This window comes from Gopherus evgoodei, chromosome 8, assembly GCF_007399415.2.
Source record: "Gopherus evgoodei ecotype Sinaloan lineage chromosome 8, rGopEvg1_v1.p, whole genome shotgun sequence".
Taxonomy (NCBI): domain Eukaryota; kingdom Metazoa; phylum Chordata; order Testudines; family Testudinidae; genus Gopherus; species Gopherus evgoodei.
In genome coordinates this window covers 4,788,508-4,809,164 of record NC_044329.1, presented here as the reverse complement: position 1 = coordinate 4,809,164, position 20,657 = coordinate 4,788,508, and the positions used below count along the sequence as shown (strand labels likewise).

The 20,657-nt window shown below is 40.0% G+C and overlaps 1 protein-coding gene across 2 annotated transcripts in view; it reads left to right on the top strand.

Annotated features, from left to right (window-relative positions):
- Positions 1–20,657, top strand: part of GALNT10 (polypeptide N-acetylgalactosaminyltransferase 10) — a 118,059-nt gene that overhangs the window by 11,727 nt on the left and 85,675 nt on the right. Inside the window, exon 1 of one of the 2 annotated variants that reach the window (XM_030571775.1) lies at positions 15,951–16,033. The exons of the other annotated variant lie outside the window; for it this stretch is intronic. The gene's annotated coding sequence lies outside the window, so the exon portion shown is untranslated. Of the gene's footprint in view, positions 1–15,950; positions 16,034–20,657 lie in introns of those variants that run through there. 2 annotated transcript variants of the gene reach the window in all.

Here is a 20,657-nt window from a genome sequence, read left to right as displayed (position 1 = left end):
TAATAATATATTTAAGCTTCTGTCTTTTGAAATGGTATGTCCCTTGCAAGTCATTTCAGGTTTAACCTGCTGAGACACAGGATCCCCTTGGTTTTCCTGTAGATTTCTCTGCATATTGTGTATAGTTCCCTTTCTATTAAAAAAAACCAACACCTTTTCTGCTGACCCTGTTTACCCTTTGCATGAGTCATGACTTATGCTTGTGCTGTTTGCACCTTTCTTTCCTCTTCTGTTTATATTGTAGTACATTTAAAGCCTTGGAAAAGGAGAGACTCAGTACTACAGATTTGATGGAAGTATAGTGCAGTCTGGTGCCATGAACATTTTTCTTTTCACCGCCCCACTATCCCCTTCTCTTAATTCTTCTCGAGTAACACCCTTGCTTATCCCTGCTTTGGTTTTCTCTTGACCAGAAGCTGCCAATCATGGTGAAATATGTCCAGCTGGTGTTCCTTTTGATATGTGCAAATGGGGACTGAAGGATAACTTGAATTCTTGCCATCAAAGGTGAAAGACTAGTTCACTAACATACTGTACTACTTCCTGTTGCCTGTACATCTCTCAAATACTGAATGGCTGAAAAAAGGGTATTTCTCTGATAAATCATAACAGGCCCCATATTGTGTTTAAAATGTTATTTTTGTGTTGCTGCTTCTTTGAAACGTGTTTAGTGGCAAAAGTAGTTTCAATGTATAGCTTAAATTAAAGGAAAGAAACTTGGGGTTGGAGTAGCCCCAGGTGCAGATAAACTAATGGTTTTCAAAAGCTTTTAAAAAACCCTCATTTGCTTGCAGCATTGGAAGAAGGGGTTTCTGCTTTAGTCGTGCTACTGTGAATGCTCAAGTCGGCATAATTACCTCCTCTACTGCAATAGCAAGCAACTAATTTATTCCTTGCTAAATTCAAGTTATGAATTCATTAGTCATGACTCCTGTCTTGTATTCTTTATCATTGTGACATGTCTACCTACAAACTTTTCTGTACAGCTCTTTCTCACTTAACAGCTTTTGAAGCTTTTTCAGATCTGTTTATTGTACATCATGTGGCTGGAGTCCTTTCCATTCTGGCCAATAACATGATCACTTACAAGTAACTTAGTATTTAGGAATGTGGAAATAAATTTTCTGGGGTTTGGTGGGAGGAATAATTACTTCATGGGAATTGTGGGGAAATCTGTAAAAGAAAAATGTACAGTATTCAAATGGAAAACATTTCTCTCACAAAGTAACTCCAGTTAGAAATATTACATTAATTTAGACCCCTTTCTAATAGTCTTTCTGTAGCAAGTGCCTGAAGAGCCAAATGGCTTGCAGACACCTGTACCAAGAAAGCAACTTTCCCGGTAGTACAGTAATCTGACTTTATATTGTCATACATACTCTGCCAGCTTCATGAAAAGGGACATTTGGGTTTTCACTGGTAACTAACCCCAATGCTTAAAGATCTTAGGAATTCTCAAAACATCTAATATGCAGAGAGCATCTCTTAAGGCTTTGTGATTCCTTTTTGCTTTAACCTTCTCAGTTCGTAAATGAGATTCCTGCATCTAGATTCCTCCTTAGCCTGTCAGAGTTGTAAAGGGAACTGATCTCTTAACGTTTTCTTGTAATTCTTTGCCTGTTTAGACCAACAGTAGTAGTAGAAGGGCTATCCACTTTCCCCATTTGTATGTCACATCTTAACAGTAATAGCATGGCTGCTATCGAATATTATTGAACTCATTGAAGTTAGGTTCATTCATATGGCATTCTGGTTTTCCCTGCTGGTAATCTATTTTTGAACAGAATTACCAGTAAAGTGGCCTCTCCAAAGGTTGCCACTCCTGGACATTAAAAGAAAGATAAAGGTTATGATCGGAAAAGTAACAATAAAGCATTGATTCATCCCTTCCCCTCTCTTTCAGTGATAATTAAATGAACCTAAGGTATTTGTGTGTTTTTGCTCATTAGCTAACTTACTTGATGCATTGTTAAGATAAGTGGGGTAGACTCCAGCAATCTCATTATGTCAGTAGACTAATGAAAATTTTGCTTCTCTGTTCTAATCGGTCTTATCTGTAAATGTAATTTCATCACAAGCTTATAGTGAATGGTTCAATGTGAGTTTTTCACACCACCTCAGTGCTGCTGAATTTTTATTCATAGATTCATATATTCTAGGACTGGAAGGGACCTCAAGAGGTCATCGAGTCCAGTCCCCTGCCCTCATGGCAGGACCAGATACTGTCTAGACTATCCTGGATAGACATTTATCTAACCTACTCTTAAATATCTCCACAGATGGAGATTCCACAACCTCCCTAGGCAATTTATTCCAGTGTTTAACCACCCTGACAGTTAGGAACTTTTTCCTAATGTCCAACCTAAACTTCCCTTGCTGCAGTTTAAGCCCATAGCTTCTTGTTCTATCGTTAGAGGCTAAGGTGAACAAGTTTTCTCCCTCCTCCTTATGACACCCTTTTAGATACCTAAAAACTGCTATCATGTCCCCTCTCAGTCTTCTCTTATCCAAACTAAACAAACCCAATTCTTTCAGCTTTCCTTCACAGGTCATGTTCTCAAGACCTTTAATCATTCTTGTTGCTCTTCTCTGGACCCTCTCCAATTTCTCCACATCTTTCTTGAAATGCGGTGCCCAGAACTGGACACAATACCCCAGTTGAGGCCTAACCAGCGCAGAGTAGAGCAGAAGAATGACTTCTCGTGTCTTGTTCACAACACACCTGATGATGTATCCCAGAATCATGTTTGCTTTTTTTGCAACAGTATCACACTGTTGACTCATATTTAGCTTGTCTTCCACTATAACCTCTAGATCCCTTTCCACTGTACTTTTTCCTAGACAGTCTCTTCCCATTCTGTATGTGTGAAACTGATTGTTCCGCCTGAACTGGAGCACTTTGCATTTGTCTTTGTTAAACTTCATCCTGTTTACCTCAGACCATTTCTCCAATTTGTCCAGATCATTTTGAATTATGACCCTATCCTCCAAAGCAGTTGCAATCCCTCCCAGTTTGGTGGTATCTTCAAACTTAAGCGTACTTTCTATGCCAATATCTAAGTTGTTGATGAAGATATTGAACAGAGCCGGTCCCAAAACATACCCCTGCAGATCCCCACTTGTTATACCTTTCCAGCAGGATTAGGAATCATTAATAACTACTCTGAGTATGGTTATCTAGCAAGTTATGCACCCACCTTATAGTAGCCCCATCTAAGTTGTATTTGCCTAGTTTATTGATAAGAATATTGTACGAGACTTCTTTAGTCTAGGTATACCACATCCATCGTTTCTCCCTTATCCACAAGACTTCTTATCCTATCAAAGAAAGCTATCAGATTGGTTTGACATGATTGGTTCTTTACAAATCCATACTGGCTATTCCCTATCGCCTTACCACCTTCCAAGTGTTTGCAGGTGATTTCCTTAATTACTTGCTCCATTTTCTTCCCTGGCACAGAAGTTAAACTAACAGGTCTGTAGTTTCCTTGGTTGTTTTTATTTCCCTTTTTATAGATGGGCACTATATTTGCCCTTTTCCAGTCTTTTGGAATCTCTCCTGTCTCCCATGATTTTCCAAAGATAATAGCTAGAAGCTCAGATCCCTCCTCTGTTAGCTCCTTGAGTATTCTAGGATGCATTTCATCAGGCTCTGGTGACTTGCAGGCATCTAACTTTTCTAAGTGATTTTTAACTGGTTCTGTTTTTATTTTATCTTCTAAACCAAGGATAGGCAACCTATGGTATGTGTGCTGAAGGCGGCATGTGATCTGATTTTCAGTGGCACTCATGCTGCCCGGGTCCTTGGCCACAGGTCCGAGGGGCTCTGCATTTTAATTTAATTTTAAATGAAGCTTCTTATACATTTTAAAAACCTTATTTACCTTACATACAACAATAATTTAGTTATATATTATAGACTTGTAGAAAGAGACCTTTTAAAAACATTAAAATGTATTACCAGCACGTGAAATCTTAAATCAGAGTGAATAAATGAAGACTCGGCACAGCACTTCTGAAAGGTTGCTGACTCTTATTCTAAACCTACCCCCTTCCCATTTGCATTCACTGTTATGCATTCCTTCAGACTTCTCTTAGGATTGATTCAGCTTTCTAAATGAGAACAATGTACACCTCTACCCCGATATAATGCTGTCCTAGGGAGCCAAAAAATCTTACCATGTTGTAGGTGAAACCGCATTATATCGAACTTGCTTTGGAGAGCACAGCCCCCCCCCCCCCCATTGCGCTGCTTTACTGCGTTGTATCCAAATTTGTGTTATATCAGATCAGGTTATATCCAGGTAGAGGTGTATAATGCATCGCTCTGTTAATTGGATATGTGAACTATGTAATGAATCCTATCCTTTAAATAGTTAATTAAAAAGGACAGGAATTGCATGGCAGGGTGGGGGTATATCTTTTTTCAGATGGTTAGGTAAAGACTTTCTAAAGCTTAAACTTTTACTTTTTGAGCAGCCTCTTCTCAAGTAACCTATGGCTAATGTAGGCCACCTCTGAAAGCTGCTGGGCAATAGGGTGTTCTTAAACATAATAAAATAGATCCCAGCATTTTAAGTTTACAAGTTCACGCATTGAGTCTACACTGACTTTTAATATATCTGCTTCATACCTACATTGTGCTAAACTCCTTACAGAAGAAGGTCTCTGCTCCAAAGAACTTAAAATTTAAACACATTCTACCAAGATAGTACAAAAAAACAGTGAGGAAAGGTGGAGGACAAGGGTTTCAATAAGATCTTGTTGCTTAGAGTTGTACATCTATCTTGACAAGTTCTTGTAGCTTTTTATTAAAAAGTTTACAAGTTTTCTTCCCATTAGTCTGCAGAACGACTGAGACAGCCTGTAGTCTGCATGAAGAGATTACTCTGATCTGCAGCCAAAATGGTGGAAACACTTAAACAATACCCTTCAGCAAAATAAAATCTCTAAAACAGCTTTCCAGAAGGAGTTATTGCAGCTGGAACAGTAGTCACAAATGCTGGCTTGTATTCCTAGAAGACTGAACTTTGGAGGGAAGTGGCTTAGCTTGCTGCAGGAGTTTAAGTCAAAAGACAGAGGCTTAGCTAAATCCTCTCTATGTAGAGCTGCGCCATTGCTGGGATCAGACTTCTGCAGCACCACAAGTTCTTGGTTCTTTGCCATCGGCTTCTGTTTCACCAGCACTGCCTTTCTCTGGGGGGTGATGGGTTGGCTGTGGAAGAGCACAAAGCAGGCTTATTAGTGTATTATGGGTAGGTCAAAAGTGAATCAGTCTAGGGAAGGTTTATACCATTCCTTGGTCTAGCAAGATCAAACCTTTCTTGTTCATGTTTACATGAAATAAAGTATATTGGTTAAATGTCATGCTACAGCACTAGTATGTCTAATCAGTGAACTGTTCATCATTTTTAGATCCACTCATGAAGGGACAAATTCAACCTTCTGCTATCTGCTACGGAGGTAGTCCATGCACTCAGATACTGTGGTTTTGTGGCCAATATTAATATATAAAATAAATATGCAATATAATCAGTGTAGTTCTACTGTGCAAGAGTTTGGGGTAAGGTGGGGCTGGCTAGTTTTTTATGGGCAGAACTACTGCTGACTCCTCACAAGTGGGCTGTAGAGGCATGGAAGACAGCCATGGGATTGAAGTAGCTTCCATGGGGAAACTTTGTCATGGGAAAAGGATATCCTTTTGTCCATCATAGCACTGTCGCATCTACCCAGAGTCCAGCCTAGCTATTTGGGCTTTGTTGAGCTAAAGATTCGCCTCCAAGTGCTAACTATGTTGGCACTTTAGCATAGTTGTATTATAATACAGTAATTTTCATATTCTTTTATAGAGTGGATCATGACTTAGCAGATTTTTGTGAACACTTTCCCTTCCATTCATTGTGTGGACCATCTCTCCGCTTTCCATGAGCAACTGCAGAACATATGTGCAACACCTGGCAATTGCTTATGTGGAAGAGATTAACTAGGAGAGGATGTAAATGTTTGATTGTCCTTTAATGCAATTTAGCAGCTAGAAACATGGAGAGGGGACCAGCCAACTGTTCTGAACGTTTGCTATGGACTATAGTTAGAGAACCATTGTTGCAGTAATATCCCAGTGGTGAACAATGGACTTTCCCCAGCCTCTAACTGCTTTCTCTACTGAATACTGTTGAATATCTGCTTTAATTCACATACGGTTGTAGTTGATGGAAGTTGCGAAACTGCTCTTCAGCAGGAGATAATTTACTACTCGGTATAAACAGTCTCTCCATCTATTTATCAGATACTTGCAATTCCAATTTCAAGGGGCCTAAACTATCTCTAAATAGTAAAAGAAAAGTTCATCTGTATCCAGACAGTTTTTTTTTTTTTTTACTTAAGTATTGTTGGCTGCTGCCTGCTTGTAAACAAGTTCTTTCTGCCTTTCAGATGAAAGGTACTGTATAATGCAATGTATTTTATAACCTATCTTGGGGTATGGAGTAATACGTTTCCAGTAGCAAAATAAGTAGCAATTAATACTTATAATTCAAGCCCTCTGTGGCCAGGGCTTGGCTAATACAAACTTTATGGAAAAATATGGCAGAAAACTTGTATGCACATCTTGGGGTAAGTAAGCACAATGACATTGACAGAAGTACATTGTATGTATTTTTACCGCTCCACCATGTAATTAAAAAGTTAACAAATGACTTATGCATACATTTTACTGAAACTGCGTGACACTCTTGTGAATTGTTGGCTTTCCTCCTCCTTGGCCATGTGTGATCTCAGCGTATTTACACATGGCAAGCTTCCTTGGCTGCTGTGTAACACATTCTGTGGGACTCCCAAATGTTCTGAAAATGGCTTTAAATGCTGTCTTAATTAAAAATAAATTTAAGTCTTTAAGTTACTCAAATATATTTCAGTCATTCCTTGAAATCATTGAAAGCCAATAGCAAATCCCTTTCAAAATAGATCGATTCTTTGCAGTCAAGTTAGATAAATGTTCTCTTCTTGCAGCCGTTTGGCATTTTGCAGACTGACACAGCCATTAACAGCCATTTTGGGGTATTTACAATGTTGCAGTTGTAGCTCTTTGCTGATGGTAATGGATACAAGGCATATTTTAGAAATGCATTCCATGTGGAGCTTTGAGATCAAATCCCACGGGATGTGTGGTTTGAGCTTAGATGGTGCTACTCAAGACAAAAATGGAACTCTGTCCAACTTAGAGCCACTTAACCCTTTTTTCTCTGCAGCCTTTGACTGACTCTAAAACATTTTGTTGATATTCTGCATGACAGTTTCTATACTCTTAAAGAAAATTGCCTTGTGTAGAAACTATTGTGACAAGTCCTTGGCAGCCCGCACGGTTGCTGTGGTCAAGTATTTAATGCACTTCAAATGATTTGGTACAAGAAGCCCTTAAAAGGCTGTACCATAAATACAAATTGTACTAGCCTGTGTTTCACTTCTATACCAATATCTGTGAAAAGAGCTTGCTTTCTCATTCACATGTCATGAATAATAGAATAAGCTAGCATGTAGATTTTGGTATATTTTCTTGTTTATGCTAATACTTTGCTTTTTAAATATGCAAGGTTTATATTGGTTGTAAGTGCATTTCTATTGGCAGCTGGTATTTTTGAGCCCTGTGCATTTTAACCATATTCCAAATATGGTTAAGGGAGTAGGAATTACCCCATCTATTGTGAATAGAGTGGAAGGGCAGTTGCTCAAAAGCTGAAGCTCGTTCTTGAGCTCCTTCTAAACAAATGAAGAAAAGACCCAGTTTTGAGAGGACTCAATTTGGAATGAGTCTGGGTAGAATTCTTAGCCTATTAAAAATATGACTACATTTGAGAGATGATAGGCATCAGTCTTCCCAAACTGGATATTTTTTGGCTCAAATAGACACCAAATTTGTCTTCAAAATCAGAGCTTGAAAAAGCCACTTTGCCAGGGGCCTGTAAGCATCCTTCCCTGGTGAGTACTGTTAATTTTTGCAGAACCTAAATTTCCATCTCTTGTTGTTGGTTTTAGCCCATGTGGTTATGAAGATAACTTTCCAAACATGAGACCATATGTAAATCAGTGAAATGCTGTATTCCTTAGTTTGTAGATAGACTTCCTCAGGAATTAAAGGAAACTTTGGTTCAAGGCTTGTCAGTTTGCACTGCTGCCATTCAGAACCTTTTGTGAAACTGCCAAGAATTGGGTCTGCTTTTTTCTGGAAAAGCTGTGAGTAGTCGCAGGGACAGGTTAGAGTAGAGCCCATCTCTCCAGTACAGAGACTGGGAATTGTTGTATCTACTTGGTAGGACAATGTGGTTCTGTTAAACCACTTAGATAAGCCAAATCTGTATAGTTCATTAAATGTAAATCGTTGATAGTTATCAGACACAAAATGCTAAGAAAAAATTAACTTATCAGTAGCATAATATTTTACACTTTTAATAATTGCCCTTAAAGAAAGGGCAGTATCTCATCTGCTTGCCATGCAATTACTGTTATGCATAGGAGAGCCTCTAAGTGGTCAGGCAATGAAAGAAAGTGTTGCTGGCAAGGTTAGGACTAGCTGGTTATCCCACTTTTAAAATTAATAATGAACCTTCAAATTTACAACCAGTCCTAAGAACTAGTATGGAAGGATGCTCTGTTATATATCTAAGCGTGCTAGCCAGGATTTTTAATTGAGATTAAAGACTCCCGTCATGTCATTGTTTTAAGGTAATTAAGTGACTGCTGTTATCTATGTGCAACTGCTTAAAAGTTCATATTTTTAGAAAATGGGGAGTAATAAAGGAGATTTATTTAAACCTTCCTAAATTTCACACGGAGTACCATGGTATGTGTTTGACCTCTTCTGCCACTTTCTTTGATAGCATCTCATTATAAAACTTCTCACCTGAAGGTGAAGTCAGTTTTCTAGTTTGTGAGTCTCCCCTGCTGATTCACTTTACCTTTGTTTTCAATATAAGTCCAAGAAGGTTTTTAATGAATTGCTTTAATTTCTGGAAGATTCTATCTCCAACACAGCAGTGTGTTCTGATTACTGAGTCAGGAAAAAAAGAACTAGATAAGTTCATGGAGGATAGGTCCATCAGTGGCTATTAGCCAGTATGGGCAGTGATGGTATCCCTAGCCTCTGTTTGCCAGCAGCTGGGAATAGGCGATTGGATGGGTCACTTGCTAATTATCTGTTCTGTTCATTCTCTCTGGGGCACCTGGCATTGGCCACTGTCAGAAGACAGGATACTGAGCTAGGTGGACCTTTGGTCTGACCCGATATGGCCATTCTTATGAAAAGAGCTGGCCTAAGCTTGCCTTGTACAGATTTTCATATTTTAACTGTCACTTCCTTCCGATCAGTAGGTGACAAAATGCAGATGGAAGTTTTCTTGGGTAGGAAAAATGGATCAGACTTAGTCTCTCAGTTCATTTTGACTGCAATATTGAGCCAACATTTTGAATTTTCTTTTGTGTACAATTTGTAGCAGGCATTATTCTCCCTATTTCTCACCACACAACAGGATGATAGACTAAGACTACAGGAAAGAGGAGTTCTGTTGATATACCATAGTCTTGTGCTGAACCTCTGGATTAGGATTCAGGTTAATCAGAGTCATGATGGCTTCATTTAGCTCCCACCCATATATAAATGGGTCAGATGTGTTTCTTTAGGCCAGGGGAAACTAGAGAGCCAGGACAAGAGGATGTCAGAGAGGGAAAGCTTAGGAACAACCAGACTTGGTAAGGAAGCTCTAAACTGAGGTTTGATTTGATTTGAGTTAAATGAAAAGTGTATGTGGGAGGAGGTGGGGGGAGTGGATTTGTACAGTAATTCAACTAGTTTGTACTGCAACTCAAAGGGGTAAAGACTCAATTTGTACACCCCCCCCAGATAATCTTGTTCACAAGTCTTGTGAACTTATTTGCAAACGATACACATGTTCAAAAGGAAACATTCGTATATTGTTCTGTGAAAAATTCCTATTTAGCACTGTGTGAATATATAAGCTATGAGACACCAAAAATGTAAAGGGATGCTATAACCTTGAAATCCAATCTGTTTCAGATATTATGTCAGCCGACGAATCCACCTGCCAACTTTTTTGCATAATCTCTCCATTACTATTTTAAGAACACTTTTAAACTAAAAAAAAATCCTAGTTCCTACATTGTAGAAAACCAGTCCAACTTCTCCAAGTGTCTCGAGTAGACCAGTGTAGTGTAAGTGTCAATTGTTTTCCTCCAGTTTTGGATGTTTTCACTGGAAAGACTCTACCAGCCTGTGAAAGAGGAGGAGAGGGTACAAGTAGGAAAATACCTCCTACAGGGGAAGACACTCACCCATGTTGGTGTTGAGACCCCATGGAAAACAATATTCCCATTTATTGGAAACTGAGTTTTGGAGTGGAAGCTATATTGTGTATAACGTGGTTTTAAAAACTTATTGAAAGATGCTTAAATGCTGTTATAATACAGAATAAAACTAGCAAGGTTTATGGGAGTAGGGAATTAAAAAAAAAAAAAATCACACTGAAAAGCCCATGAAGTCCAATTAGTAGAATCCAATTCATGGGACTTAAAAAATTTAACAAGTTACCTTATAAAGTGTAGATCACTTGAGACTAAGCTAAGATCAGGCATATGGTTTTGATTTTTCTTTTCAAACACTGGCAGTATTAGGGCCAGACAACTTTATTTTCCAGATGTACTATAACCAGCTGCAGATGTTTTAGACATTATCACTTCTAAATGAGATTTGACAAATGTCTCCTGGAAGCCAATTGCTCTGTAAATATTATAGGTGCTGTATTATGAGGAAACGGTAAAGATAAAACTTAATTAAGTGTCCTGTGTCTGAACCCAGGAGCTTTACTCTATATTCTCCTTTAGGATTTTTTCCTGCTGAAGGATCTTTTCTGATCCTGTAAGATATAGACTTCACTTTATGGGGACAATCGAGTTTTGGGGACAGATGCTGCCATGTATCTTTTGATGGGTATGTTAAAGTAACAGTGCCTCCTTACACAGCTTTTAAAGGTGACTGATGTGTGGCAAGGTGGTCTGTGATTGGTTCAAGATACAAGATCACCCCGCTCCAGATCATAATACACAGAGGCATGCTAACCTCTTGTCACTAAAATAAAAATGTTTAACATTTTTCAGTCTGAACACTTACTCAGATAACTCAGTGTTTTTTTATGTCCTTGTGGATCACACTGTAGGGTGTGTATGCACTTTGTGCGTGAGCTCAGAATCTTTGAATAGCTATATGCAGCAGGGCAACGTATGTGCTTACTGGTCCTGAGGGAAAGCATAAAGGGTGGAGCAACCCCAAACTTTCCTCTGTCCCATCTTACTGCCCATGGCAGCAAGACCGAACCTGTACTGTCAGACCACCTCTCCTTTTTCTAATGTCCTTAATCAGTGGATGTGGGAGATGCCTTTTCTGGCTCAGAACACATTCGTAATGAGTGCCTGTGCTGCTGCTTCTCGTCCAACATCTGGAAATGCCAAGAAGCAATGTTCAAGTTGCTCCTTTTAGAGTAGTCCATGAAAGTAACCTCTGAGCCTGCAGTAGAGAGATGCTCCATACTGGAACCAAGACGACTGGTAACGGGGGCACTTGCTGAAAACTGACAGTACATCTCTGGTTCCAGCACTGAGAAGAAACCTGAAAGGGGGCCAAGGTAGTTGGCACCAGCACAGAGATCCTCAGCACCGACCACGTCACTGTCTGCACTGACTACGTTGGTGCTGATCTCTGTGCTGAGAGTGGTGCAATCCTCTTCTCAGGCTGGGCAATGCTCCTGAGCAGAATCCCTATGTAGCTCAGTGTTCAGCAAGATCATCCCGCAAGGGGCGCTTGATGCCACAGATAAGCTCTTGAAATTGTCTTTGACAATGAGGGATGGTGCTGAGGCACCAGCAGCAAAGAAGGCTTGAGAGAAAATTGTACCAGTGTTGGCAGTAACACCTGCTCTCGTGCCAACAACTTGCCTTTCCCAGTCCTGAAGTATGCCTTCGATGAATCTCTTTCACTCTGTCACTTAAACTGGTGCTGGCATCAGTCCCACCATAAACACTGGAAATGCATCCATTTTTGCCTCCATTGCAGAGATCTACTTCTCATCATCACTAGGCCCTTCCTCCTCCCCAATCTTGAGCAGGCAACCCTTGCATGAGAGAGAGAAAGAGACTGTACACCAAAGGTATTTTGTAGTGCTTGGCAGGACTGACAATGGAAGGGCCAGACTGAGTGATCAGTACCAGTACAATCTGCTGCCAAGGCCATACTGGCCTTATTAGGGCCAACTTTCTTAGAGATCATGGAGGAGAGCCTGCCTCACACCTCCCAGTGAAGAGATCTTTATTGCTGTTGGCATCAATAGCTAGAGAAACTGAATAGCTGAAACTGGAGGCACCTTTTGGTGAGGTAGCTTGGGAGATACTCCAGCTATCTCTCCGCCTAAAAAATTATTTTTCCCTGAGAAAGCAGTCACCGCGGCACCAGCCATCTAAGACTTTTGAGCCTTCCAGGAGCTGCTGTCAAGGTTGGCAGACACATTGATCATTGAGATGGTGATCCTAAGAAAATGGCCATAAATTGTTTGATATTCTCAGCTCCTCTGTGCCCACAAGAATTGCCTTTCTAATCCATGAGGGTATTCTAGACCCAGCAAGAGTCTGTGGTTGGCACATGCAGGCCTTGCTCCTCCCAGCCTCGTAGCAGATGGAAAAGTGCTACCAAGTCCCATCTAAGAGCTTTCAGCACTTTTGTACGCATCTGACACTGGGATTATTCATCTCTGTAGTGTAAGACCAGACTAGATCCACCAAGGGGACTCCAAAAGACAAGGACCTCCTTGGCCAAAAGACTTACTGGGTATCCCTCCAATTTCACGTCACAAATTATCAAGCCCTGTTCATGTAGTATAATTTTTTAGAGTGGAAAAGTGTGACACCCCCCCACTTCCTTCCTGTAAGGCTCTCAGTGTTTTCAGAGCCACTGTCAGATTCTTGTATTTATATTCCAGTATCATACCAAAAAAACCCTTCTGGTACCAGACATCTCAAATGAACACCATCTGCTTCTCATGGTCACCCTCCTGAGGATCTGCTCAGAAAGCAACTGCGTTATTCTTGGAGACACCCATCCTCCTCAGTCATGACCTCTTTCCTAGAGGCAGCTGATTTGGTGAGACAGCCACACCAAAAGCACCTGGCAGTTGACTTTCGGAAACCTCCTCTGCCCTTCCATCAGACATGGGTAGGTATAACAGCTGACAAAGGAGTACTATATATCACTGCCCACAGCTATCTAATTAAGTGTACATAAAACTCCCCGGTTAATAGTGATCAAGCTCTTTGAAATGTACTTCTGCCTTTGCCAGCAAGGTTCCGAAAAAGAGTTGACCAGGAGAGAAGAGGAGGGATTGTGTATTTAAATAAAACTCTACAGCTCTGTAACTCTGTGCAAGGGTATTCTTTTGGTGAGCAGATGCATCATTGTTTCAGACCTAGGTGTCTTTGTACATACAAGCTAGGACTGCAGCTAATTTGTACAACGCGAGGTGGCTAAAGGAAATCTTCACTCCCTTCCACTACAAACTCAAGATCCTTCTTCAAACTTTCTATCTAGCTGTTTAACTCGCTTAAACATCTAAGAGTTGGCTCTCCTCCAGATCCCAGTACCTGCAAGGAACTGTGGAGCCACAATTCCAAGAGGAGATTAGAGATGAACGCATCAATGGGTGACTACTTGAACAGGGACTGAACGTTTTGCTTGAAGGAACACGGCCACCTGTGATCCAGCAGGGAATGTATCAAACAAAGTGCAATCCTAATGATTTGGACTTTGTAACTTCGCATTAGTGTTTTTAAAACTGCTTAGACATAATCCTCCTAGCAAATCTCTTTTGTGCTTTGAGACTGCAAACATTCATAGCTGTATGTTGATTTTGAACATAGACTGGTTCGACTGACTTGTTACAGCAGAACAAAGACATTCACTGGTGCCTGGGAAAGAGGATCCAAAAAAGCAAATTCCTCTTTCTTGTACAGAAGCTGAAAATGCTTCCTTGCATCAATGGAAGTTAACCAATAAAACATCTAGCCAAAGGCTTCGGTTTTGATCCTTTCCAGTCACATAGTGGTATCCGTAGTTACACCTATCATCTAGGAGCAGGAGAGTTCTTTAAGGAAAGCTTGGAGCCATGAGCTGCATCCTCTGGGCTGGCCATACTTTCTTGGCTCAGTGAGAATTTTAGAAATGGGTTGAAGTTCGCTGTGTATGTAATCAGCATCTATTTTTTAATGACTACTTCTTACGTGAGACAGGTCAGTCATTGGTATCAATGTCCTATTTTGTCCCAAGTGCTTTTGATCTGAACCTATCACTGTAGTTTATCTATGTAATATAAAGCTGTTGACTGATGGAAGAGTGCATACCATCTATCACGTAATAAGAGTAAAGGCAAGCACAGTTGGTCGAATAGAGTATCACCTATGACTACAAAAAGGGCGTTGGAGCAGGAAGATAGTTTTTGAGAGGTACAGGACTTGAATATCAGATTTTTGTATTGTAGAGAATATGCTGAAAACACTAAGAATATAGCATGATATTGTGTGAAGATATTTAGACACATGTAGTACGTTCAGATTAGCGTCATTACAGGATCTAACCTGACAAATATGCATGAATATTTTACCAGCCCCTTTGCTTTATCCTCACCTGTTTCTACAGTAGTTCCAACAGGTACTTGCAAAAAGGGATTGTACAAAACTATCTGCATCAGACTCTGCAGTAAACAGAGTGGCGTAAAAAGCAAATGGCAGGCACAGCTGTTATGTTTGCAGCCAAGCTCAGCGCCTGTCTGAACTCTTTGAATGGATAATGGAGAAACAATAGGCGTCATTGATCTGGATTTCTAGGGAGAGCGTTGGTTTTTCAACCAAAGACTGTCTTAGGCCAGGAAGCTTAGCAAACAGGACCAGTCTTGCTAGAGAACCATGCTGACTTTTTTTTTTTTAATTGTGAGGGGGTAATAGTGGAATAGAGCTTACAAACTTTAAGCTTAGTCATATAAAACTACCTAATCTTGTGACTTTAGAATAGTTATCTTTGAACCCAGTGAGATCATTTCTGTCCTTGTATTGCAGGGAGTCTTCAGGGGTCTCACAAGTTCTTCACTTCCTGTCTTTTTTTGGGTCTTTTTTTATGGTCTCCTAGCATACTAGTGAAAATTAAACAGGAAACTCTTTTGCAGCCCCATCGTGCTGCTGTTTAGTTGGCTAGGATGAGACACTCTTCAGGAACACAAAGTACCCCTTTCTTTCCTTTTGCCTATCCACGCAGAGCTGGACAATACCACTGCAGAAATCCATTTCCCAGGTTGCTGATTTAGGGGGTGAAGGGTGGGGGGGAATTCTTAGTAAATATTTTTATATGGCTTCTAAATTAAAAAAAAATAGAAATTGGAGAGCCTGCTTCTGCACAAAGCGTACTATATCATCTGTAACTTATTGTTTACTGTTACTGTGTAACAACTTGAAAATGTTGTGCTCACTTGTTACCAGGTCTCGCAGGTGTCCGATAGGAAAACTGAAAAAGCATTTTATCCCCAAATCTGGTAACACAGACGCTTATATTAATATAGCTCCTGTTGCAGGATTGGAGTCTTATTAGGAAAAGTCTGCATCTTCTGTGCTGCTTTCTCATTCTTTTTTGGATAATACATTTGTTTGCCATTTTTTTTGTGGGCGGGGAGGCGCGGGGGAAGCTGGAAAAAAAAGGACGTCACAAACAGTACCTAAGGTAGGTAATGAACAACAAAAAGCAGAAAATCTCAAATATACTACTTCTTCAAATACATATCCTTAATAAAAGAATGAGGCAATAGATGGTGAACATTATTAGTGGAATTTCTAATGGGCCATTCATCCTCCCACAGTGTCACTGGTGCCTTCTACTGGATAAAATATCAACTTGCTGTAGTGTGTATTCTTCCGATGGTGACTGGAGCCTTCAGAAAATGTAAGCCTTAATACTACACAAGTATGAACGCCCCCTGAGTTTCTGATAGTCATTTCTAAAAAGTATTTTGTGACATTTTCCACAAAGTATCAGCCTTAATAATGTAGGAGAAAAACAGTGGAAACACGATATACTACTGTTCTGTCATTTTTACAATAGAACTAAGACTTAAAGTTGAGGATATTTGTGTTGCTTAAAAACTAATATTGAAAGGGCACAGCATTAGAAAAAAATCTAATACTCTTCTATTTCCTTTGCAAAGACGAGCAGAGTTTATAGGATTTACTTACAGGAAGCATCTTAACATAAGCTAAAATTTTGGCTCATTCCATTTTCTCTATTGAAGAACAGAAAAGTGATCTCTGATCCTACCTCTCTAGCTGAAACAATCAGCAAAAAGTTGACTTTGTTTGGGTATAGGTTTGGGTTAATTTCCTATCCCTTTAGTCCAGTGGCTCTCAAACTTTTTACTGGTGATCTTTCACATAGCAAGCCTCTGAGTGCGACCCCACTTATAAATTAAAAACACTTTTTTATATATTTAACACCATTATAAGTGCTGGAGGCAAAGTTGGATTTGGGGTAGAGGTTGACAGCTTGCAGCCTCTCATGTTATAACCTCACGACCCCTTGAGAGGTTCCAACCCCCAGTTTGAGAACCCCTACTTTAGTCTAAGTGGGATGCGTTGGCTTATCTAAAGTAATCTTACTGCTGAGACATTTTTAATATTTTAATGTCTATAGCTCTTATGAGTTATAGTCTTTCCTGTGTTTGAAAGAATCTTCATACTAGCCCTTCATGGATGAGATGTTTTAGCTTCCTATAATTAGAGCCACTGTCTAAATTACTGTATGAATTATTATTCCTGACACTATTAGAATACTCCTTGCTGAGGATGGAGGATTAAGCAATGAAGGCTTTAACTGCATGTGCATTGCCCCTTTGCATTCAGTGATCTTTCTGAAGCTCACTAAGAGGATTATTGAAATAGAACATGACGTTGCCGTGGAGCCTTTGTTGTTTTTGGGCTTTTCTTCAGCTGTCCCTCAGCTGAAAGCGTTAGCATAGACTTGATGCACTTTTGAAAACTCCGGGGAGCAAACTTCTTTTTAAAAAGTTGTACATAGGAATGTTTATCTCATGGTAATCAATGAGATTCAATAAAGCTGCTAAAAATGTGCTAAATTTTCCACTTTAACCCCAGGCATTATTCCTGAAACTAGCATTGATGGTTCCTTTCTTTTAAAGTATTTTTCTGCTTTGAGTAAGCGGTTTTTAACCTCTTGAATCAATAAATCCAAGTTAATGAAAACTGGAAGTTGATAAGTATTGCTGTAATAGAGTATGCAAGTGTGGATATGAATTTATAAATTAGTCTTCTATAGCAGCAGGAAAGTATAGCAAGTAAGGTAGCTATTAGGACAGGATCCTAGCCATAAAGGTTCTTGGAGTCTATAGTAAGAGTCTCTATATAATTGCACTCATTCCATTGACTTTAATATGTTTAATATCTAAGGTCAATAACTGTCTCCCATAATCAGGTTATTATGGGTGAATTTTTAAGTGCACTGACACAATACATCTTCTAATATGTCTAGTAAAATGGGATAATAATTACAGCCAGTGGAGGCTATGACCGTATAAACAAACACTGATGCCAAGCACAGACCAAGAGACCATAAGAGAGTTGGCATAGAAGGCTTATTGTTCCCAGCACGTAGAATCCTTGGCAAAACTGACCACTTGTTACAAATGAACCATGAGAACTCTGTACTGCCACCTCTTACCTCACTGAGCCTGATGTCCTCCTCTTTCTCTGTGTCCTGACTTTATCAAACCCTCCAGCATCCCCAGTAAGGTGTACTGGACTATGTTCCCTGTTACCAAAATAGTCTCATCACAAAAGTAGCTTTGCAAAACTGTATTTCTTCAGTGCCGGGATTACCAGTGAAGGTGCATATTCACCATGCAGAGTTGCTGGTGTGTTATACTTGCCTCCCTGGAACTTCATAGAAGAAAGAAAAGACTTTTGCTCAGTCATGGCTTTCCTCCTTGAGCAATTTTTTTCATCCCATTAACCCTTGAGTGGGTTATGGGTCACATGACACCTCCCAACCCCATAAAGAAAAGTTTTTTTTGCTGGAGATTCTCTCAACTTCAAATTGACTTCCCATCAGCCTTCTGCAGAAAGGTCAGAATAGCCAGAGGTTCTTACCCCTTACTGTAGTGGTCCTCAACCTTTTTCATCTGGCAGGCACCAGACGATGAGCATCCGCCGAAATGCCGCCAACAAGCGTCAACGTCAGTAGGCATCGCTGCTGAAATACCACCGACAAGCAGCGTCATCCAGAGGCGCTGATGCTGAAATGCCGCCGAAAATTGGTGGCATTTCAGCAGCACCAGCTCTGGATGACACAGCTTGGCGGCATTTTGGCGGATGCTCATCCGTCGGCCAGTATGTGTGCGCACTTAGATCCCCTGGCAGGCACCATGGTGCCCGTGAGCACCACATTGGGGACCTCGCCTTACTGTGATAGAGTTGCATAGATTAACACCAAAGACGCGAATCACTGCTATATAATGATGTATGCCTGAGGCAGATCCTAGCAGGAATAGATACTTGATGGTATTGGCATCTAATGTATGCTTCAAATACCCTTGTAAATAGTCTCATCAAATTTAGTAGTAACTGGCATTGCTTTGTGCAGTTGGGGTAGTACTTTATATAGGAGGTGGTGATCTTATAATTAACTCTTGGAACTGGGTCATGTTCCTACAAGGAGTTACTCATTGGCCATGGATGAATATATCCAGGGTGACAGCCTGAAGTTATGTATAATGTAAGTGCAAATCTAATTTCTCACTTAAACACTTGAAAACATGGACAGAAGTCTTATTGATTCTATTAGGTTCTTTGGGACTTTAATCTATTGTTATATGTATTGAGAGAATCTGTCTTTAACTACAGTATCAGAAGAATTTTAGTGAAAGACTGACAACTCAAGTTTAAGCAATTATGAAATGCATTGTAGATGCTCCACAAGCTTCCCCATGCCTTGCCGCATTGCACTTCAGTCTTGATGATCCAGTTGTCTTCTGAACAGAAAATGTGTGTCATTTATTCTGAATGGGATTATTGAGATGTCAGCAGCTGTCGGAAGGCTTTTCACTTCCATAATTAATAGTGCGCTGAATGCTGAGGCCTAAGCTCTTTTGGGTCACAGAATTTGGCTTATCTGCGTGCACAGTGTAAATTTATGGTGCTATATAGATATTTTATAATCTGGAAGCGTTATATAGAGCCTTAAATCTTGAAGGTTCTTTGCTTGTCACTTAAGCCAAATTTGAATCAAGATTCTCAGAAGTAAGGTTAGCTCATTTAACACATTAACCTTCAAGGGGTTTATTATAAAATGAATTATGGGAAAACAAGGTACTTGTGAAGCATGCCAGGAGAGAAGTACAAGCTTTGTTTGGAAGAAGGGGCACTACATTGCTCTATACAAACTTCAAAAGTAAATTCAAATGCATATACAAGACTTCACGGGCTGACAGCTTCAGTACTGCACATTAAGTTAACTTTCAGCATTCAGACTAGCTATGAATTATGGAGTGACTTGAATCTAGATTCACACTGTGCCTCTAATAACTCCAGGTTCAAATGATTTCTTGCTATTATCTAACAGAAGAAGTCTATGCATATTTTGGGATTCTAGTGCCCTCCTAGCAGAAGAAATGGCAACTTTTTGGTCTGTTGTGTATTTTGGTGCACTGAGCAGTCTAATTTCTCTTTGCTAGATAGTTGAGTAGTGACCAGCTATTTTGAGCTATGAGTCAGTGTGCGTACAGTGTCCTGAGTTTGCTCTGAAACAGCAGTTTTCAACCTGTGGTCTGTAAACCCCTGGGAATTCGCAGACTAAGATTTCCAAAGGGGTCTGCCCCTCCACTCAAAATTTTAAGGGGTCGGCAGGTGAAAAAAGGTTGAAAATCACTGCTCTAAAACTAAAGTGAGTATGTACTTGTCTAAATCCTGGAGAGGGGGCGAGGCTGGTACTCTTGTGGAAAGTTTATGGGGGAGCTTTACATGCTTGACTGTTGCATAATTTCGGCTTCCCTACACTAAAATGGTCTAGTCACTATGAGCAGGTACAAGATATGTACTGTGTAGCTTATACAGAACTGCAGGTGACAGAATATTATGCCTGTTTCCCATAAACCAGTGTGGTTGGAATAGTTTATGCTTGCTTCTAAGCTTGAAATATCATTTTCCTCTTGAAATTCCCATGACTATTTTAAAAACTCTTTCCTAGCTATACCTCCTCTTGCTTGTCTACTATATTTCTACTGTGTGAAATACTGTGAGCATGGTGTTTTCCCACAGCATTTTTAGTGCGGAAATGTTGCAACAAAAGGTTGTTACTGGAATGTTATTGCTGTTAGCTTTTTAATTTTACTGTGTGTGACGCTGCTTTTGGATTAGGGTGTCTTGTGTTGAGCTGTGCAGATGCCTAAAAATCTATTCCATTGCCACTTAATTTAAAAATTCTATAAGTGAACCATAAACGCCACTAGACAGATGTTATGTCCTTCCTTTCTCTTTTCCCCTAGGGTGGAAAATAACAG